Consider the following 17,443-nt stretch of genomic DNA (forward strand, 5'->3'; position numbering starts at 1 on the left):
TTTCCCGTCACTTCTACTGTGCAGAAACACTCCATCATCTGATGACTGAAAGGCATGTGACAGCAAGAGTGAGAAGAAGATGCCAAACAATGTAGGAGCGAGGACACAGCCTTGCTTTACCCCGTTTTTTATTTGGAAGGCGGCTGATGTTGAACCGTTGTGCTGTATGGTGCCTTGCATGTCATCATGGAAAGACTTGATGATCCTCAGCAGCTTTGGTGGACATCCGATTTTTTGGAGCAGGAGGAAGAGGCCTGTTCTGCTTACCGAGTCAAAAGCCTTTGTTAGATCAATGAAGGCCATATATAATGGCATTTTCTGCTCTCTGGACTTCTCCTGAAGTTGGCGTATGGAGAATATCATATCGATAGTTGATCTGCTTCTTCTAAAGCCACACTGCGATTCCGGATAGATTCGAGAAGCAAGTAGTTGTAGCCTGGCCAGGATAACGCGGGCAAAGGTCTTTCCAACAGTGCTTAGAAGGGATATACCACGGTAATTGTTACAATCACCACGGTCACCTTTGTTTTTATAGAGCGTAATGATGTTGGCATCCCGCATATCCTGAGGGACTGTACCCTCTTCCCAGCACTGACACAGAAGCTCATGAAGGTGCCGAAGCAGGATGGTGTTTTTGCCGGCTTTGATGATCTCTAAGGGGATGCCGTCTTTTCCCGGAGCTTTATTTCTTGCTAGGGAGTCAACAGCCTTGGTGAGCTCTGCTATAGATGGCGGACTGTCAAGTTCGCACATGACTGGCAAGATCTTGACACTCTTGACTGCAGCCTCAGCCACTGTGGTCTCCCGTGAGTAGAGATCCTGGTAGTGCTCCACCCATCTATCCATTTGCTTGCCTTGATCCCTGATGAGATCTCCAGTAGTTGATTTCAGAGGGGCTGACTTGGTTGCGGATGGACCGAGGGCTTTCTTCAAACCGGCATACATCCCACGGGTGTCGCCCCTGTCAGCAGCTGACTGGATACTCTGACAGATTTCCTGCCAATACCTATTTGCACAGCGTCTGGCTGTCAGTTGGGTTTTATTTCGTGCCTTTCTGAGTTCTTCGAGTGACTTTGTAGAAGAGTCACTCTTGTATTGCACCAGAGCTGCACGCTTTGCTTCGATAACTGGCTCCAGCTCTGAGAGCCAGCATTGAACCAATCTGGGTTTTGCCTTTCTCTCATGCCGAAAGTATCCAATGATGTCGTATACAAGGCTTCCCTGATATAGTCCCACCTACTTTCAGCAGAGGAGGTTGAGCAGCTACTGAGGGCAACCTTGATAGAAGCAGCAAAACATTTTCGCAGTGTAGGGTCCGAGGTTCTGGCGGTGTTGATGCGTGGTCGGCCCACTTTCTTGGAGCGATGGACTTTTTTAGGGAGAATCCTCACCCTGCTTCTAATTAGTGAGTGGTCTGTGTCACAATCCGCACTGTGGTAACTGCGGGTCAATAGAGTAGAATTCAGAAAGGATCTCCGTGTAATGATGAGATCCAGCTGATGCCAGTGGTGAGACCTTGGATGTCTCCAGGATGCCTTGTGGGATGGCTTGTTGGTAAAGAATGTGTTTGTGATGCACAGGTTGTGGTATGTGCAGAATTCGAGTAGTCTCTGACCATTGTCATTCATGTTGCCAATACCAAAGTGTCCAACACAAATGGGCCACGAATCATGGTCAGATCCCACGCGAGCGTTAAAATCCCCTAGAAGGTAGATATTTTCAGTCGTTGGTATATTTTCTAGGACACAGTTGAGATCTTTGTAGAACTGGTCCTTGGTCTCCTCTGAGCTGTAGAGAGTGGGAGCATAGATGCTGAGTAGATGTACTGAGCCAGAAGAAGTCGAGAGGCGCAGTGAGAGGATACGCTCAGTGCCTCCCGATGGTGGTTCTATTGAGGAGAGTAGTGAGTTTCTCACTGCAAAGCAACGCCATGTTGACGAGGTTCTTCTGGATCTCTTCCCTGCCAAAAGAAGGTGAAGTCCTGCTCTTTGAGTCTGCCGTTTGAGGGAAGTCTTGTCTCCTGCAGCCCAGCAATATCTATGTTGAGCCTCTTTAGTTCACGGTCAATGATGGCCGTTTTCCTTGTGTCTTCAATACTGAGAAGATCGTCAGATATTCCAGGACACATGGTCCTGACATTCCAGCTTGCCAACTGCAGAACTGGTGTTTTCTTGAATTTTAGTTGCTTGCCTGGTGCAGAGGTTGCAGGCCGCTTTTCGAGTCGTACTCTTAGCTCCAAGCACCCAATGGAACAGGCGGCTTGTGGCGGGTCAGCACCTTATTAACTGGGGGCTGCCCAGCTTGAGGTGAGCAGTAGCTAACCAATAGGACACGGAAGTCCCTCCCACCGGCAGAGGTAACCCGTAGCGTCCATATTTTACGCCAATCTGAATGGACTTATCACTCGTAACTGTTACCTCCCGTGTTGTTTCTGCAGCTTTTTACAGCAGCACTGAAGTGTCCTCTCCAGTTTTGCGCAGGCCTGGGCTATAGATAAGAAAGTCCTGGGTAGCCCAATCGTCAGGTTTCCTCTCTCGACCTTGCTGATGTAGTCCAGTGGAGTGCAGTGCATTATGTTTGGCACCAGCTTGGTTGCAGGAGCTGCCGGAAGAGTGTCGAATCGAACACTAGACCGCCTTCGGGGCTCCACTCCGGATTTCATTGAAGGTTGTCTCCTTTCCGTAACCCTGGATAGGGGCCCAAACCGGGTACTGTCAGCCGGAGCCAGCTGAGCCCGGAACTTGTGTCAGGCAGGGTCGTCACTCCCTGAAGTAGTGAAGAAGTTCGCTACCCACTACCTTTTCAGTAATGTTAAATTATTATTAGGGTTTTTTTTGTTTTGTTTTTTTTTTGCCTATGTTAACTTTCAACCACTAATATTCACCATCATCAGCAGCAGCAGCAGTTGTAGTAGAAGCAGCAATATCACTAGGAAGGAAGTGGGAAGGGGAGAGAATAGAGAGATATCCGGTATTGGTGGTGGGGTGGGTTTGGGCGGGCGCACAGCGAACAGGTCAGCTGGAATTTAGGGAGAAATTCTAGCTTTGCGTGTGGTCATCGTGTGGCAGAATAAAAATAAAAAAAAAAATATATATATATATATATATATATTTCTTTACTTCCCACAAGGGGCTAAACATAGAGGGTACAAACAAGGACAGACAAAGGGATTAAGTCGATTACATAGACCCCAGTGCGAAACTGGTACTTTATTTATCGACCCCGAAAGGATGAAAGGCAAAGTCGACCTCGGCGGAATTTGAACTCAGAACGCAACGGCAGACGAAAAACGGCTACGCATTTCGCCCGGCGTGCTAACGTTTCTACCAGCTCGCCGCCTTTATATATATATGCAGACATGACCGTATAATTAGTTATATCAATGGGAGCAATATACCAACACTACAACATAAAAACTAGCAAAATATGGTATGAACATGTGCCAAACAAGGTTCATGACAACGACTGGGTCGCAAATATCTGGGAAATCAAAGAAATCAAAGCTATTCGCGCAGACATAATGATCAAGGCGTGAGGGCGGGAAAAACACCGGCTTACAGATGGACATTGCAGTCCCTTCTGACCAAATATTGCTCCCCAAAAGGTGGAGAAACTGTCAAAGTACAAAGTTCTGGAAATTGAATGCGGGGTATGAAGGTAAAAAACAATAAACATATGAACAAATCGTAGAAGTCTTACCTGGACCATCAACACTACATATTCCACAATTCTGTAAAAGATAAATGTCTTACTCACTCTCGCTGAGATGAAGTACATGAGGTGGAGGATCGAATATGCCGGTAGCACGTTCGAACTCGTGAACAAGCCACTCACTGTGTTTTGTCATGGGGAAATTTTCTTGTTGTAGACAAATGGTGTGAACACACCTAGATCAGCTCGCAGTGCCACCTATCCGGACTGTGAGATGCAAGCATTTTCAAGTGAGTATCTCCTCTTCAGTCAAAGGAACCGGACGGTAGCGCCGCGCCGCGCTGATAAGAGAAATTGTCTCTCTTATATTATTCGAGTCATCGCACGGCATATGGTAGCGCTACCCGGCGAGGCATCGTAAGTAGTTATATTGTCTTTAGACGCCGAAACCGGGCGGTGGTACCGCGAGCTGATGGGAGAGACAAGCTGCCTTTTGTTTTTCCAATCATTGTACGTCGGCTGGTAGAGCTAATCGGCGGTAAATAAATTACGAGGTGAGAGCACTAAGCAGCGATGTGTATAAAGACAATGTTATTATCAGTTCGCATTTGCCAGTAGCACGTTCAAACACGTATAGAAGCCATTCAGAGTGTTTTGTAAGCATTTCGGGGGTGGTTATTACCTCTTCAGTCTCAGAAACTGGACGGTGGTGCCGCAGGTTCTATTTACACTATTTGTTTACAAACCGTCCAGTTTCTGTGACTGAAGACGAGATAACCGCTTATTTACGATGAGCCGCCAATTAGCGTTATCAGACGACGTACGATGACTGGAATAACATAATAGACTGTCTCTCTAATCAGCTCGCGGCGCTACCGCTCGGTTTCTGTGGCTGAAGAGGAGATAACCACTCCAAAATGCTTGAATCTCAAGGTCTGGGTAGGTGGCACTGCGAGTTGATTTAGGTGTATTTACATCATTTGCCAACAGCGGAAAATTTTCTCCATGACAAAACACAGTGAATGGCTTGTTCACGAGTTCTAGCTGATAATAACATTCTATCTGTATTTAATGGAGTTATGGGTTGATAATTACCAATAACGTTTAGAGAATCGTGTGTGGTGGCCTCGGTAGGAGTACCACTCAGTACCAAATGGCACTGAGGTCGAGATTGCATTCCAATCCATCTTTTAAAAAAAAATCACTAAATACAACTTTTAATATCAGATGGAAAATATGTGTGTGTGTGTGTGTGTGTGTGGAGGCACATGGCCTAGTGGTTAGAGCAACGGACTCGCGGTCGAGGGATCGCAGGTTCGAATCTCAGACCGGGCGATGTGTGTATTTATAAGCGAAACATCTAAGCTGCACGCGGATCCGGCAGAAGGTGATGACGAACTTCTGCTGACTCTTTCGCTACAACTTTCTCTCACTCTTTCCTCCTGCATCTTGCAGCTCACCTGCGATGGCCCGGCGTCCCCTCCAGGTGGGCAGCCTCTACGCCAAGGAAACCGGGAAACCGGCCCTTATGAGCCAGGCGTGGCTCGAGAAGGAACAAACAGCAACAACAATATATATATACCACCAAGTAAGTTAGGGGTTGTGGATCCAACCCACTAAAGGATAATACTTATCCAATATACTGTTGGTATAATACCCAAATTATTAATACACAAGTGTTTTTAATTGCAATGCAATTAACTTACTTATTGTATTAAAAGGGTGAAGGTAAAGAAATATTTTACCATTAATTTAGAATGTTGGCTTATTTATTTATCAAAAAATAAATAAGTCAACATTTTAATATCCTAAAGCTGATAAACCAACTAATGTGTTTCTCCATTTTCTTATTTGTAATGTGTATGTGTGTGTCTGTGTGTGTGTGTGTGTGTGTGTGTGTGTGTGTGTGTATTTATGTATATTAAGAAACAGTATCCTTCATATAGATCATATATAATAATTTTAATTAAGGTAGCGAGTTGGCAGAATCGTTAGCACGCAGGACAAAAAAGGTTTAGCGGCATGTCGTCCATCTTTATGTTCTGAGTTCAAATTCCGCCGTTGTCAACTTTGCCTTTCATCCATTCGGGGCCGATGAAATAAGTACTAGTTGAGCACCGGGGGTCAATGTAATCGACTGTCCCCTCCCCAAAATTTCAAGCCTTGTTGTTATAATAGAAAAGATATGATTTTAACTGAAGGATTAGGAAAATACAGCTTTGGTCTTGAATTAATGTGAATAGAATGAAAGAAAAAAAAAACTGGTGGGAAGCAACATAGAGTTACGATCGTACGGGTTCTTAGAAACGATGTTTTCTTCAGTGGTGCTGTAAACCGTTGTAAAATTCCCTCAGCTTTCAGGTCCTATACCCTAAGACGGTTCAGATGCCCAACACTGGGTAAGTTTTTGTCCATATTTGTAAAAATATTAATTGTACTTACTTTGGATAATTATTTGTTTGCGTGTGCGTTTCAGTGTATGTGTGTGTGTTCGTGTGGGTACATTCTTACTTGTTTGTTTAGTGATATGCCAAAACTTGCAGAAAAAAATAGGAAATAGCCGAGTCATATGATTTTAAGTTGAAAGGAACATAATACCCTATTAAACGATATAATTCATATTATTCACAGAAATTGTTTATGTACCAGGACGTATGATAAAGGGGGTGTTAATTTATTTTTATTTATGACGCAGGCATAGCAATCTGGATAACAAGTTTGCTTCAATTCATATTCCTAAAAACACCGCTCCTCAAGCATTTGTCAAGCATTGGACACGCCTGCAACGAATTTGATTGACAGAAACTGTGCGGAAAACCGGTGTGTATATGTGCATGCATAAAGGCGGCGAGGAGGAAGAATCGTTATAGCTGTTTGAATTCTGAGTTCAAATGCCGCCGAGATCATCTTTACCTTCCATTCTTTCGGGTTCCATTTAGTAAATGCAAGATGAGCACCAGGGGAGATGTCATTGACTTCTCCCTCCCGTAAAATTGTTGGCCTTGTGCCAAAATTTGAAAGCATTAACAAATATGCATGTATGAATGTACATATATGTGTGCGCACGCGCGTGTATTTGTGTGTGTGTCTGTAATATATATATAGATAGATAGATAGATAGATAGATATGTTTCTTTATTAGCCACACAGGGCTGCACACAGACAGAACAAATTACAAGGTAGAGCTTTTCTTTTGGGGGTAAAAAAAAAGGGGGTTGGTTTTCGATCAAAAGGGATCGTAAAAGGAAAGAAAGGGGACAAAAAAGGGGAGGATTTTAAAAAAAGGGGGGGAGAGGAAAAAAAGAAAAGGGGAGAGGAAAAAAAGTGGATCAATAGGGATCGTAATCACAGAAATGTCAATATGAAGTGTAAAGGGAAGGACAGGTGAGGTTTACCCGTGGAAAGAAAAGCCTACGGAAAAGACCACTGTAACCTCGGTCAATGAAGTCACATGTTATATTTCTTTTTTTTTTTTTTGCAAATAAGCAACTCTCTGTATTAATTTTTACGGTTCATAGAATGATAGTCAATGTGGCTTCGTCATTCATACGTGCCATCATTGCTACATTCACCCATCTTTTTTTAAAACATTCACAAGACAAAACTTGCCTCTCTACTCTCACTTTCCTCTTCAAGTGATACTTGAAGAAGCTGATGAGAGATTGACCAGAGAGGAAAGTGTTTGTCTCTAATCCTTTCAGGTGCGTCCACCAGATACATTCTTTCGCCATAGCCACAAGTATGATAAAAATAGCTCTTCCTTCCCGTTTGAAGGAAAGAGACGTGACGATATTAACGATAGACTCAGCTGATAAACCGACACGTCCCACACGTGACAGCAGTCGTTCGACATAAGCCCACAGGTCGGAAATTGCTGTACACTGCACGAGTGCGTGCAGAGCGGTTTCGTCGCTCTGCCCGCATCTCGGGCAGGTCGGCCCCGTGTTTCTCGAGCCATGCCTATAGAGCTTATCCCGAACGGGTAGCGCTTCTCGGTAGCACCGCCAGGCCAGGGATCTCTGGAAGTTGTCCATAGGTCCCGGACCGAAAGTCGTTTGAAACAGGTGGGTCATGTATTACTCGTCGACGCCCAGGTTTGCCCCGAGATAGATAGATGGATAGATAGATAGGGTCATGTAGTGAATACGCAATTAAGCCATAATAATTGAATCTTTATCTCTGAGTATATGTTAAGTTTGCTTCCTAATCACATGGTTCCGGGTTCGCCTCCACTGCATGGCACCTGGAGCTAGTGTTTTCTGCTATAACCTCCGAGACGACCAAAGCCTTTGGTAGACGGAAACTGTAAGAAGCTCGTATATGTATATATAAATACATGTGCATATTAGTTAAAGTGGTCATAACTGGAATACCTTTGACCAGATTTGATCGACGCCGGTTGAGCCACGGTTGGAGAGCAACAAGCACAATGATGAATTAACTTTAAAATTGTTATTCCTAACAAGATACGAAAGTGCCCCTAAATTTTCAGGTTTTGACAGTTCAATGTGCAAAGCAATTCCGTTTCTTTTTTCCGGTTTCATGTAAGAAAGACATGCTTATTACCACTTCTCATTTCCACTCTAGAAATTCTGTCTTCAGATTATTTTATCATTTACATATCGGATACAGCTAGACTACTCTCTAACCAAACAGAACTCGTATCTCTTATCAGAACAGGACATCCACCGAGACTATCTGCTCTCTCTCTCTCTCCTCTCTCTCTCCTCTCTCTCTCTCTCTCTCTCTCTCTCTCTCTCTCTCTCTCTCCTTCCTTGGTCCTTTTCTAATGTACTGACTTACCGAAACATTTAACTACCATTGTTTGTATATATATAACTTAAAAATATATTTACATATCACAATGAGGTCAGATGGTTGTCAGGTGTTCCCGAACCTGCAAACATATTCAGAAAATTTGTTGGACTTTCTCGGTAGTGATAGTCTGTGTGTGTGTATGTGTGTATGTGTGTGTGTGTGTGTGTGTGTGTGTGCATATGCGTGTGAATGCGTGCATGTTTGAGATATGTGTATAAATATGAATATCTATCTATCTTTCTACCTCTCTCTCTCTCTCTCTCTATATATATATATATATATATATATATATATATATACATACATACATACATATATATATATATATATATACACACACATACATACATATATATACATGTGTCTGTATGCATATGCATGTATATATATATATATATATATATATATATATTAGTTAGTTAGTTAGTTAGTAGTAGTAGTAGTAGTAGTAGTAGTAGTAGTAGTAGTAGTAGTAGTAGGGAAGTTTATAAAGAATAGTTGGAAAAAAAAGACCAAGACGTTTTTTCTTGTCGAAACTTAAAATGTCACCAAATGACTTTGATTTATTTTTCTTAGAGATACGAAGGGAAGGAGTAAAACCAGATGAATTATTGTGTATTGTTCAACGCCTGGCGTTTTGTGGATTCAAATGCTGTCACAGTCGACCTTTAGGAGTGAGAGTTCAACAATGGATAATATACTTTAGTTGACATGCCTACTACAGAAGTGCGCCACCGCACCACGAATTTGTTTCCTCATAAATTTCAGAAAAATGCTTATTTTTTAATGAGAATACCTTTCAGATGGGGTAAATTACGATTATATTGGAATTTCATGTGAAAAATAAATTAGGAGTCTGCATACATGCATTCTTGCGCACATTATATAATTTTTTTAAATTTTCAGATTTCATTTTGCAGCTATATATGTGATGTGTCAGATTGCACAAGTGCGCGCCCACCAATTTTTTTTTTCACATTAAATTCCATATAAGTGTGATATACATCTTTTGAAAAGTATTTGGAGAAAATTTCATCAAAAAAATATCCCTTTTTATGAAAATCATAAGGCAGCAAGTTCGATTCATGTAAATTATCCGAAACTTCGCTTCGCATCCCCTCCACAAATGTCTTGTCCCAACAAATTCGAATATAATCGGAATTTACACCATTAGGAAGGTATTTGTAGAAATTGCATTAAAAAAAAAATTATTCATTTTTGTGAAAGTTATGAGGAGGGCACACTTGTTTAGGTGAGACCATTATTAATCCGTTGGGATTAAAATTCACAATGGAAAAAGTCTAACTTTTAATAAACGGATAACCAGTTCCTTATATAATTTATTTTCTTTTGTTGTCTCAAAGAATTATTCATTGTCAGCAATTAGAGATAAACGAATTAAAGACATAATTGAATTTATAATAGCCAATTATAAATAAATTAGGACTGAAGTAATTCAAATTAAAATTCTAGACCCATTACAAACCATTGTTTTGATTATATGTCAACAAATGGTAATTAAATTTGATATAAACAAAAAACAGAGAGCGGTTATAATGATGTAATACGACACTAGTTGTACTATATACTGGTAATTATTATACTATATACATATATAGATAGAGTTTTTGGTAATACAAACATAAAAATAGAACTCAAAAAATTAGTATTTATGCATTATGTATGTCTGTCTGTATGTATGTATGGCATTCAGTTTTATTTCAAGATTTCTAGCCAATAGACTGGTTTCTAACTTAGATCCAAGGCTCCTTCATTGAAATTTCAACTTCAAGAACAGGGTATTTTTGTTTTGCATGTATGTATGTATGTATGTATGTATGTATGTATGTATGTATGTATGTATGTATGTATGTATGTATGTATGTATGTATGTATGTATGTATGTCGACATGATGTTAAGAGGAAGCTTAAATGTTGAATGGACTGTTCTACTGCCGTCTAACAGCGTGGCTGCTATTCCTGAAGACGTTATGTCGACTAGCATAAAGAAGAATTTTGATGAGACCGTTGTCTTTCGAAAATATAAATTGACAGTCTGGGATGAGGCAACAATGTCTCACAAGAATGCATTTGATGCCATCAATGCGACACTACAAGACCTGTGCTCCAGCTCTCAACCGTTCGGTGATGTTGTTTTACTTCTTGCTGGGGACTTTCGTCAAACTCTTCCCGTCGTCCCAAAAGGCACCCACGTGATGAAATAGAAGCTTGCATCAAACATTCTCATCTTTGGCGTTTCGTCCTGACGAGAAAGTAAACCATCACCATGCACTCGATTCTTCACCAACAAGAGGGTGATAATGACTTTGCTGCAAAGTTATTGGATGTTGGTAATGGGAACTTACCGATGGGAACTTACCAATGAACGCAAATGGTTTGGCTGACATAAGTACCATCGGTAACTACGTCTCCGGCCGCGAGGATCTTTGCAGAACAGTTTACCCCGACCTTTCAACAAACTACATCAGACACCAATGGATGTGTGAAAGGGCCATTTTAGCTCCAACAAACGCCACCGTCCAAGCTCTTAACATGTGCTTCCTTCGTCAACTTCCAACCCAGGAGCAAATCTATGCATCCATTAATTCAATAACGGATCCAACGCAAGTAATGGATTACCCAATATAATTTTTAAACTCCCAAGAACCGTCGGGAATGCCACCTCAGAAACTCTGCCTCAGACTTGGAGGTTCAATTATTCTACTGAGAAACTTGGAACCTCCTTGGTTTTGCAACGGCACCCGGCTGGTTGTAACCCAATTGTTGGATGACGTTATCGAGGTTGAAATCATAACGTGTCAAGGGGCCGGTGACACTGTTTTCATTTCCTGAATACCACTAATTCCAACTGACTGTATATTCCCAATGAAAAGAGTACTGTTCCCCGCACGTTTAAGGTTTGTCCTGACCATCAACAAAACCCAGGGTCAGTCACTCAAAGTGATTGGGCTGGATCTCAGCACGCCATGTTTTTCACACGGGTAGCTATATACAGGCTGTTCCAGAGTTGGAAACTCGGCCAATCTATTTTACTACGCTCCCGAAGGATTGACAAGGAATGTGGTTTATAAGGCAGCCCTCTAATAGTGATTTCCATGGAGTTGAAAGCCCTTTATAGTTAGTTTTTCTGTTATTACTTACTTTTCCGATTAAGTTACTGTTACTCTTCCAAAAATGCCCTAGTTTGAAACCGACCATTTTTGATTTTATTGGATAGACGGCCACATGTCCCAGGTAATCTCACATCAATTTAACACGTAGGTTCATATAGATTGCTTTCCGAGATAAAATTGATTTGCAAAGAACATGCCTTATGTTATTTTATTGCACATTATGTTATTTCAGCCCGAGTTTCAACTCTTTTTGTGTCAGTTTTTGAGAGAAGAGAGACTTCCCTAAGCATTTTTGCGCCTTTATCGAGTAGCAGTTTCTGTCCGCCTGTCCATCGAGTGATTAAAACTTCCATTTATATTTTTATTCGAAACTAATGTTACTTATCCCGTAGTTCTTACCACTACGCCACTGAAAATCGAAATAAGATACGTAAAGCAAGTGTTGTCAAATGCAAAAGCCAAAGAACTGTTTATTGCTTAAATATCACTTGCAGTATTCACTTTGGAGATGAAACAGCACCCAATCTGACGTATAGGTGTCAACATGAGGTATGTACTATGGAAGAGTATATTGTGCTTATCATACTGTGAAAGTGTTTGAGCACAAAAAGTTTAAGGTTAGTTATGATGTCCAATTCCATTGGAAGTTGTATATATTGTGGGCTGAACAGCTTTCCTTCATTTTATTGGCCTCATGACAGTTTTGAAAACGTTCACTGTGTTAAGATTCACTGTCAATCAATTTTCCTTACTTAGAAGAAACAGTTAACCGAATCTTTAACGCCCTAGCCAAAAGTAACAACCCCATACACTGACCAAGCATCTCCACAACTTAACACCGTCCAAGTTAACTCTCTTCACCTATACAAACCGTCCAATGGATGAGGGGGTGCATTTGCAAGTATACATATATATACCTATTGTTATATTTCGGAATGGTCATTTTGCCAGTTTAGCCAATAAAAACACACGCACTATATATTTGCTTCAGTGTTATTTATTTTTTACATTAATCTTAATCTTATTTCGGCCAGAGTTCTTTCGTCACACTCCTGTGACCGCATCAGTGGTCCTTTGTTTTCTTCTTTCTTATTTGTGTCTCACCTTACTAACCGTTAGCCATTTTGTGCGTGTGTTTTTATTGGCTAAACTGGCAAAATGACCATTCCGAAATATAACAATATCTGTTTCAACACACGACTTCACATAAAAAATCTTGCACAACAAATATTTAAACGTACATATATATATACCGTTGACGTCATAAGAATTTTATAAACTTTAGTGAGAACGTGGAATAATTCTTTTTTGGAATATCTCAAAAAGCACAGATAAAGCGATTAATAACAGCCTGTAGATACTCGGTTGAAAATTGTTTCGTAGAGAAAAAGTCGAGGCTACATATATTTACATGTTTTTATTTATGGTTTTATGTGTGTTTCTAGATATTACAAAAAGAATTAATTCACGTTTTCTTGAAAGTTAATAAAATTGTTATGGTGTCAATAACATAACAGTTACCACTGGTCAGAATTAAGTTTCCAAACGGGATGCACAAATTCGTAGGATTGCTTTTGCTCCAATAGCAGAATGCTTGTCATGTCTACAGCAGATGTGGGTTCGAGTTCCATGAGCAGACTTCAACTTTTTCAACCTAATATTTACGTTATTAATGGCTTTTTGTATGTGCTTCGAGGTATTGGAAATATAAATATAAACACAAAGCCTGAAATTTTTAGGGAAGGAGCTAGTCGATTACACCCACCCCAATGCTCAACTAGTAGTAAAGGATGAAAGGCAGGATTTGAACGCAGAACGGGAAGACGGTCGAAATACTGCTAATCGTTTTGTCCATTGTTCTGACGATTCTGCCACCTCACCGCCTTACAATTAACTGTTTCTTTACTACCCACAAGGGGCCAAACACAGAGGGGACAAACAAGGATAGACAAATGGATTAAGTCGATTACATCGACCCCAGTGCGTAACTGGTACTTATTTAAGGATGAAAGGCAAAGGATGAAAGGCAAAGTCGAACTCGGCGGAATTTGAACTCGGAACGTAGCGGCAGACGAAATACCGCTAAGCATTTCGCCCGGCGTGCTAACGGTTCTCACGATTTAAGGTAGCAAGATGACAAAATCGTTAGCACGCCGGGCAAGATACTTGGTGGTATTTCATCCATTTTTACTTTCTGAGTTCAAATTCCGACGAGGTTGACTTTGCCTTTCATCCTTTCAGGGTCAATAAAATAACTAACAGTTGAACACTTGTGGCGGGGGGGGGGGTCGAAGCAATCGACTTAGCCCTCCTCCCGAAATTGCTGGCCTTGCGCCAAAATTTGAACGCTGTAGACTGAGGTGATTTGAGTGAGGACAGATAAAAGAAAAACACTGACTTGTTTACGGTTGTGTATCTAAGAATTGTGTACGCAACGATTTTCCTCGAGTGTAGGTTAATAGCTGTTTTTCAGCTAAATATAGTCAACGGCTATCTGTCAATTACTTCATTAGCTGCACTACTTTAGAAGGAAATTAGTTCAGTGACTCAACTTGTAGCTATTTTGCTTTTGCTTCTCAATTAAATCAGCATGTCATATGTAGAACACACCTGGTGAGGAAATGGAAGAAAAAGGGAATTAAATGATAATGTGGAATTAGGCGAAAATAAATAAGAGGTGTCATTCTGATGATGAGTGGAGGGGAGTGGAAGAGGATATGACAGTTAAATGACATTAAGTTGATGACACTGCGGGGAGTGGAGAAGAATGGGACGACTGTTATCTCCTCGGTCATTGATATATATGACAAAGCACAAAACCTAACAGCAGTGCATGACAAGTTTAACAGTATGGCTACCGTCACCACCACCACCGCCACTACTACCATTACTGCCGCCGCCGCCATCACCACCGCCTCCACCACCCCACTGATATCAGAATTGTTGTCGTGGACGGCTCTGCGTTGTTTAAACAATTCTGCCAAATAAGGGAGCACTATATATGGTCGTTCGATCGACTAGAAATAGAAGACAAATACCTCTGAACTCCCGCACCTTATTAAAAAAGGGAATACATTTTTAATGTAATCACGAGTAAAGAAGATGGTATACTCAGAATTCCATTTGGTGGGGGTTCCTTCATTATCCCAAGAGGTCCTCTTGTAGCAGGACCACATCACTATAGTCCTTTCCCCCACTTCTTTCCCTTTATTATTGTATGCTTTGTATATTTCCCTTCTATTCCCGCGTATACTTTCGATCATTTCTTTATTATTATTTCATTATATTTAAACCACACACACACACGCACATTTTATGACTGTCTTTGTGTATTGTTTCTTTCACCTTTCTCCCTGGTGGCAAATAAATGAAATCATTATTATTATTATTATTATTATTATTATTATTATTATTATTAAGGGTGTGAGCTGGCAGAACGTTACCACGCCAGGCAAAATGCTCAGCGGCATTTTGTCCGTCTTTACGTTTTGAGTTCAAATTCTGCCAAGGTCAACTTTGCCTTTCATCCTTTCGGAATCGATAAAATAGGTGTCAGTTAAGCACTGGGATCGATATAATCCACTTACCTCCACGACCCCGAAATTGCTGGCCTTGTGCAGAAATTTGATATCACTATTATTATACTTATTATTGAGTGAGAGAGCAGTGCAATGCCAACAGAGTGACACTGGGTACAAATATACGAAAGCCCAATATGCCCATCATGACTACCCGTCTGATAAGGATACACGAGGCATCATAGCCATATGTGCGCGACATGGTGATCTCATCTCAAGATAAACAACACATAACCTTGCAGGTGAGGCCCAGTTAGAATTTTCCTCAGGTTGAGTAGCCCATTCCGTTCAAAAGGTCCCCGAATAAGGGTTGTTTAAGGACGTTGAACGAAACACCCATACTTCCAGAGACGAAGTATTCAAAACCCAAAGAATTCCTCTCAACATATGGCTACGATGCCCCCCTCAACCACCATTTCTGCTGGTGATCAGAGATGCACACATCGTCAGCCACTAAGGGACATGCTCAACTGATTAAGGTCAAGCAACTCACATGCAAATCCGTGGCATTGAGCAGAATATTTGCTGTAGACCATCTTTTATACCAAGACAAAACAATGTACATGATAACACTTCCAATCAGTTATTATTCTTATTATTATTATTATTATTATTATTATTATTATTATCATTATTATTATTATTATCATTATTATTATTATTATTATTATTATTATTGTTATTATTATTATTATTATTATTAATATTATTATTATTATTATTATTATTATTAATATTATTATTATTATTATTGTTATTATTATTAAGTTCTGGGTTCAAATTCCGAGGTCGACTTTGCCTTTCATCCTTTCGGGGTCAATAAATTAAGCACCAGTGAAACACTGGTGTCGATATATCGATTAGTCTCCTTCCCACAAATTTCGGACCTTGTGCCTATAGTAGAAAGGATAATCAATTATTAATATTATAATTATTGAAAGCGGCGAGCTGGTAGGATCGTCAACACGCTGGACAATATGCTTAGTCGTATTTCGCCCGTCGCTACGTTCTGAGTTCAAATTCCGCCAAGGTCGACTTTGCCTTTCTTCCTTTCGAACTCAATAAAATAAGTACCAGTTTAACACTGGGGTCGATGTAATCGATTCGTCCTTATCTCCCCCAAGCTGCCCTTGTGGCAAAAATTTGAAATAATAATTATTATTATCATCAAGGCCGCGACCTCACAGCACTGTTAACACTACAGACGAAATGCTTAGCGGTATTTCGTCTGCCACTGCATTCTGAGTTCAAATTCCGCGAGGTCGACTTTGCATTTCATCCTTTTGGGGTCGATAAATTAAGTACCAGTTACGCACTGGGTCGATATAATCGACTTAATCCGTTTGTCTGTCCTTGTTTGCCCTCTCTGTGTTTAGCCCCTTGTGGGTAGTAAAGAAATAGGTATTTCGTCTGCCGCTATGTTCTGAGTTCAAATTCCACCGAGGCCGACTTTGCCTTTCATCCTTTCGGGGTCGATAAATTAAGTACCAGTTACGCACTGGAGTCGATATAATCGACTTAATCTGTCTGTCTGTCCTTGTTTGTCTCCTCTGTGTTTAGCCCCTTGTGGGTAGTAAAGAAATAGGTATTTCGTCCGTCTTTACGTTCTAAGTTCAAACTCCGCCGAAGTTGACTTTGCCTTTTATTCTTTGGTCAAGTATCAGTTAAGAAGTGTGGTTTGTGTAATCGAGTTATCCCATCCCCATCAAATTTGCAAACATTATACCAAAAATAGAAAGAATAATTATTATACTTATTAAGATGGCGAGCTAGTAAAATTGTTAGTATACCAGACAAAATGTTTAGCGGTATTTCTTCTGGCTCTATACGTTCTGAGTTCACATCCGCCGAAGTTTACTCTGCTTTTCAACCCTTTTAGGGTCGCCAAAATAAAGTACTGGTCAAATAATAGACAATGTTTACCCCTAAAATTACTAACCTTGTGCCTTAAGTTGATACAATTATTCTTTTCTACTCTAGGCACAAGGCCCGAAATTTTGTGGGAGTGGGGCCAGGTGATTAGACCGACCCCAGTACGCAACTGGTTCTTAATTTATCCACCGCGAAAGGATGAAAGGCAAAGTCGATCTCGGGATAATTTGAACTCAGAACATAAGGACAGACGAAATGCCGCTAAGCATTTCATCCGGCGTGCTAACGTTTCTGCCAGCTCACCGCCTTAAGTTGATATAATTATTATCATTAAGGTGAGCGTGACGAGCTGGAACGATCTTCGAAGCACGGCACAAAACGCTTGTTTTT

At 40.7% G+C, this 17,443-nt stretch overlaps 1 long non-coding RNA gene across 1 annotated transcript in view; it reads right to left on the bottom strand.

Annotated features, from left to right (window-relative positions):
- LOC118763764 overlaps positions 1-12,502 on the bottom strand; it is a 12,820-nt gene extending 318 nt beyond the window's left edge. Inside the window, exons 1-2 of the long non-coding RNA XR_004999517.1 lie at positions 12,420-12,502; positions 2,446-2,452 (exon numbers count right to left, since the gene is read on the bottom strand). This is a non-coding gene — a long non-coding RNA (uncharacterized LOC118763764). The remainder of the gene's footprint in view (positions 1-2,445; positions 2,453-12,419) is intronic.
- Between the last annotated feature and the right edge of the window lie 4,941 nt (positions 12,503-17,443).

The sequence above is a fragment of the Octopus sinensis genome, linkage group LG6 (assembly GCF_006345805.1).
Source record: "Octopus sinensis linkage group LG6, ASM634580v1, whole genome shotgun sequence".
Taxonomy (NCBI): domain Eukaryota; kingdom Metazoa; phylum Mollusca; class Cephalopoda; order Octopoda; family Octopodidae; genus Octopus; species Octopus sinensis.